Here is a 6,000-nt window from a genome sequence, read left to right as displayed (position 1 = left end):
TTAAGGAGATGCAGAAACAAATCTTGGACATGGAAAAGAGAAACGCTTCTTTACCTGATGAGAATAATGTGGCCATGTTGCAAGAGGAGCTTATAGGGGCGAAACTGAAAGAAGCTAAGCAAAGGATGTTGGAACTTGAAACGCAGAACCAAATCAGCGGTAATCAGCTATGTCAAGCAGAGAAGGAGTGCAAGGGTCTACATGAGAAGGTGCAATATCTCTCAGCCCAAAATAAGGGACTACTCACTCAGTTAAATGAAAGTAAACGGGAAATGGCTGAGATGGACTGCAAGAATAAAGAAGAGTTGATGACAGTGAGACTTCGAGAGGCAGATAGCATAGCAGCCTTGGCTGAACTCCAACAGGAAATTGCGAAAGAAACAAATGAAGAGGAATCTTCAGGAAGCCAGGATTTTATTCCAGTTCTTCTCTACGACTCCTTACAAGCAGAGTGCGAGAAGTTGAAAAAACAGTATGAACAGGCCCAGACTACAATTCTGGAGGGGGTTAACTCAGCAACCTCCGAAAAGCTAGTTTCGTTGGAAGTATATGAGCAACTAAAGGTTGAACATGAGCAAGAAGTCCAAAGGCTGCAGGAAATTCTTGAGGAGCTCAGGGCCAAGACAGACTCATCGGTAGAAGTTCCATACATAGATGAGGATGTAGAGGTGAAAGACATGGCAGAACTCATAAAAATATGGAAGGAAGCCCAAGACAAATATGAGGCGGCAATTACCGAGGTTGACCGACTTGAAGAACAGTTTCAACTGGGAATGGGCCCTGAACATGAGCTAGAGAGCATCGAGGCGCAACTTCTCCAAGCACTGGAAGCCAAAGTACAAGAGGAAGAGAAGATGAAAGCATTGGAGAAAATGATGGATGAAATGGAGGAGTACGCTGAATTACGTCCAGGGGAACAGGAGAATGGGGAAACAGCTACTTCAGTAGAAGGATTAAATAGCCTGATAACGAAATCCCTGAAGGAAGGGAAAGGATTGAACGCACAAATGAGGCCAGGAGGGAAGGAAGGGCAGACATCCGAGGAAGAGCAGGATGAATATGATTGCTTGAAGAAGGGTTTTGACCTGTTGAGTGACACCGAATGTTATGAGGATGTGGTCTGCCCAAATTGTGATGGGAACTCCCAAAGTGCTGAAATCCTGAGGAAGCACTTAAGGTCTAAGGAACATAGAGAGTTGGTGGCGCTACAGATGGCAGCCGGGAAAAGAGCTCGGAGAGTTTCAAAAAGGCAGAAAAGAAAAAGAAGAAGCAGAAAATAATAACTGTTTAAAATATTATTACTTCTACTACCTCAGTCCGAACACTACGAAAGGTGCTAAATTTGTAAAAAAAATCCAGGGACATTATCAAGACAGCCAGTGGGTTGTATAAGTCCGCACTGCTGGTTCAACAGGACGAAAGTACAAGCTGTTAAAAAAAAAAAAAAAAGGCTATGGAGGATGCTGTCTGGAACGAATTAATACCAGAGACTGAATTTATGAACTGTTCCCACAGAGACTGAACCTGTAAACTGATTCCACTGAGAGTATGTTTGTAAACTGTTATATGACGTTGACTCCATTGAGAGTATATCTGTAAATTGTTATATGACGTTGACTCCATCGAGAGTATATCTGCAAACTGTTTATATAAAGTTGAAGATTGTATGTTTAACGGGATTCTGTAAGTAATAAGCTAGGAAGGGAGGAGTGTTGTGTATGTAACCGTTTACCTTTAAGGGAACTATAGAATGTAACCGTTCGCCTTTAAGAGCACTACTTTAGGGTGGCACTATCTATTGGCTCATGTATACTGTAATACCGATAGTGACCACACCAGTATATAAGGGTTGTGATACGTTAACTAGGGCAGAATCGCCCGAGCCTCTGAATAGTAAAGACGTGTTTTATTTTGTTAACAGTGGAGTCTGTGATTATTTATAATACAACCCACAGACTTAACACAGACGAGGCCTTGGTTTAACGTCTCATCCAAAAGACGGCACCTCCAACAGTGCAGCACTCCCTCAGCACTGCACTGGAGTGTCAGCCTAGATTTTGTGCTCAAGTCTCTGGAGTGGGACTTGAACCCACAACCTTCTGACTCAGAGTGATACCAATGGGCCACAGCTAACACCTATGTATTGAGCCTGCATTGGGCGCTAGTTGTCACATTCTGTGGTGCCCATTGCACTGGATGGGCAGTGGAGCTCCCATGTGTTGCCTGGTGCTCACTTCAAGCTAGATCTGAAAGAATTAAGAGGCCGACACCAGCTCCGAATCCACCCTCTGGGCACTGACATAATCACTCCGTCCTCACTAAAGCTTGTACTGGTTAAGTGAGACCCGTATGTTCCTGTCACATACACAAGAACTGTTGCAGTTGCACATCGACATTCTACGTCAATCTAACATCAACACAGAGTATCAGCAGTACAGTTTCATCTTGTGCTTGTGGTTCCCGTGGAATTCTCTCCCAGGCAGCTGGGGCTCTACCTCTTGCATGCAGGAGATCCGGTTCAGGGCAAACTATCAGTTGCTGACCCAGGGTTGGTGGAGGATGCTTTCGATGATGGGAGCTCCATGACTCACTCATTGATAGGTACAGATTCTACAAATCTTTGTGTTTCCAGCAGCTTCCTGCTACATTTATTTCACATCTCACACTTGTGCTGGTCTCCGTCTCTCCCTTGTGTGAGGAATCAGGCAGTGAGTCACTCTTCAGTAACACAGAGTGAGGAATCAGGCGGTGAGTTACTCTTCAGTAACACAGAGTGAGGAATCAGGCGGTGAGTCACTCTTCAGTAACACAGAGTGAGTGATCAGGTGGTGAGTCACTCTTCAGTAACACAGAGTGAGGAATCAGGCGGTGAGTTACTCTTCAGTAACACAGAGTGAGGAATCAGGCAGTGAGTCACTCTTCAGTAACACAGAGTGAGGAATCAGGCGGTGAGTTACTCTTCAGTAACACAGAGTGAGGAATCAGGCGGTGAGTTACTCTTCAGTAACACAGAGTGAGGAATCAGGCGGTGAGTTACTCTTCAGTAACACAGAGTGAGGAATCAGGCGGTGAGTTACTCTTCAGTAACAGAGTGAGGAATCAGGCGGTGAGTCACTCTTCAGTAACACAGAGTGAGGAATCAGACGGTGAGTTACTCTTCAGTAACAGAGTGAGGAATCAGGCGGTGAGTTACTCTTCAGTAACACAGAGTGAGGAATCAGGCGGTGAGTTACTCTTCAGTAACAGAGTGAGGAATCAGGCGGTGAGTTACTCTTCAGTAACACAGAGTGAGGAATCAGACGGTGAGTTACTCTTCAGTAACAGAGTGAGGAATCAGGCGGTGAGTCACTCTTCAGTAACACAGAGTGAGTGATCAGGCGGTGAGTCACTCTTCAGTAACACAGAGTGAGGAATCAGACGGTGAGTTACTCTTCAGTAACAGAGTGAGGAATCAGGCGGTGAGTCACTCTTCAGTAACACAGAGTGAGGAATCAGGCGGTGAGTTACTCTTCAGTAACAGAGAGTGAGGAATCAGGCGGTGAGTTACTCTTCAGTAACACAGAGTGAGGAATCAGGCGGTGAGTTACTCTTCAGTAACACAGAGTGAGGAATCAGGCGGTGAGTTACTCTTCAGTAACACAGAGTGAGGAATCAGGCGGTGAGTTACTCTTCAGTAACACAGAGTGAGGAATCAGGCGGTGAGTTACTCTTCAGTAACACAGAGTGAGTGATCAGGTGGTGAGTCACTCTTCAGTAACACAGAGTGAGGAATCAGGCGGTGAGTTACTCTTCAGTAACAGAGAGTGAGGAATCAGGCGGTGAGTTACTCTTCAGTAACACAGAGTGAGTGATCAGGTGGTGAGTTACTCTTCAGTAACACAGAGTGAGGAATCAGGCGGCGAGTTACTCTTCAGTAACACAGAGTGAGTGATCAGGCGGTGAGTTACTCTTCAGTAATACAGAGTGAGGAATCAGGCGGTGAGTTACTCTTCAGTAACAGAGAGTGAGGAATCAGGCGGTGAGTTACTCTTCAGTAACAGAGAGTGAGTGATCAGGCGGTGAGTTACTCTTCAGTAACAGAGAGTGAGTGATCAGGCGGTGAGTTACTCTTCAGTAATACAGAGTGAGGAATCAGGCGGTGAGTTACTCTTCAGTAACAGAGAGTGAGTGATCAGGCGGTGAGTTACTCTTCAGTAATACAGAGTGAGGAATCAGGCGGTGAGTTACTCTTCAGTAACAGAGAGTGAGGAATCAGGCGGTGAGTTACTCTTCAGTAATACAGAGTGAGTGATCAGGTGGTGAGTTACTCTTCAGTAACAGAGAGTGAGGAATCAGGCGGTGAGTTACTCTTCAGTAACAGAGAGTGAGGAATCAGGCGGTGAGTTACTCTTCAGTAACACAGAGTGAGTGATCAGGTGGTGAGTTACTCTTCAGTAACACAGAGTGAGGAATCAGGCGGTGAGTTACTCTTCAGTAACACAGAGTGAGTGATCAGGTGGTGAGTTACTCTTCAGTAACACAGAGTGAGGAATCAGGCGGTGAGTTACTCTTCAGTAACACAGAGTGAGGAATCAGGCGGTGAGTTACTCTTCAGTAACAGAGCGAGGAATCAGGCGGTGAGTTACTCTTCAGTAACACAGAGTGAGTGATCAGGCGGTGAGTCACTCTTCAGTAATACAGAGTGAGGAATCAGGCGGCGAGTTACTCTTCAGTAACACAGAGTGAGTGATCAGGCGGTGAGTTACTCTTCAGTAATACAGAGTGAGGAATCAGGCGGTGAGTTACTCTTCAGTAACACAGAGTGAGGAATCAGGCGGTGAGTTACTCTTCAGTAACACAGAGTGAGTGATCAGGCGGTGAGTTACTCTTCAGTAACACAGAGTGAGGAATCAGGCGGTGAGTTACTCTTCAGTAACACAGAGTGAGGAATCAGGCGGTGAGTTACTCTTCAGTAACACAGAGTGAGTGATCAGGCGGTGAGTTACTCTTCAGTAACACAGAGTGAGGAATCAGGCGGTGAGTTACTCTTCAGTAACACAGTGTGAGGAATCAGGCGGTGAGTTACTCTTCAGTAACAGAGTGAGGAATCAGACGGTGAGTTACTCTTCAGTAACACAGAGTGAGGAATCAGGCGGTGAGTTACTCTTCAGTAACACAGAGTGAGGAATCAGACGGTGAGTTACTCTTCAGTAATACAGAGTGAGGAATCAGGCGGTGAGTTACTCTTCAGTAACACAGTGAGGAATCAGACGGTGAGTTACTCTTCAGTAACAGAGAGTGAGGAATCAGGCGGTGAGTTACTCTTCAGTAACACAGAGTGAGGAATCAGGTGGTGAGTTACTCTTCAGTAACAGAGAGTGAGGAATCAGGCGGTGAGTTACTCTTCAGTAATACAGAGTGAGGAATCAGGCAGTGAGTCACTCTTCAGTAACAGAGTGAGGAATCAGACGGTGAGTTACTCTTCAGTAACAGAGTGAGGAATCAGGCGGTGAGTTACTCTTCAGTAACAGAGAGTGAGGAATCAGGCGGTGAGTTACTCTTCAGTAATACAGAGTGAGGAATCAGGCAGTGAGTCACTCTTCAGTAACAGAGTGAGGAATCAGACGGTGAGTTACTCTTCAGTAACAGAGTGAGGAATCAGGCGGTGAGTTACTCTTCAGTAACACAGAGTGAGGAATCAGGCGGTGAGTTACTCTTCAGTAACACAGAGTGAGGAATCAGGCGGTGAGTTACTCTTCAGTAACACAGAGTGAGGAATCAGGCGGTGAGTTACTCTTCAGTAACACAGAGTGAGGAATCAGACGGTGAGTTACTCTTCAGTAACACAGAGTGAGGAATCAGGCGGTGAGTTACTCTTCAGTAACACAGAGTGAGGAATCAGACGGTGAGTTACTCTTCAGTAACAGAGTGAGGAATCAGACGGTGAGTTACTCTTCAGTAACAGAGTGAGGAATCAGACGGTGAGTTACTCTTCAGTAACAGAGTGAGGAATCAGGCGGT

The sequence above is a fragment of the Somniosus microcephalus genome, chromosome 21 (assembly GCF_052327205.1).
Source record: "Somniosus microcephalus isolate GS21.2 chromosome 21, FLI_Smic_1.0, whole genome shotgun sequence".
In the NCBI taxonomy this organism is placed as follows: Eukaryota; Metazoa; Chordata; class Chondrichthyes; order Squaliformes; family Somniosidae; genus Somniosus; species Somniosus microcephalus.
Note: the sequence above shows the minus strand (reverse complement) of the source record.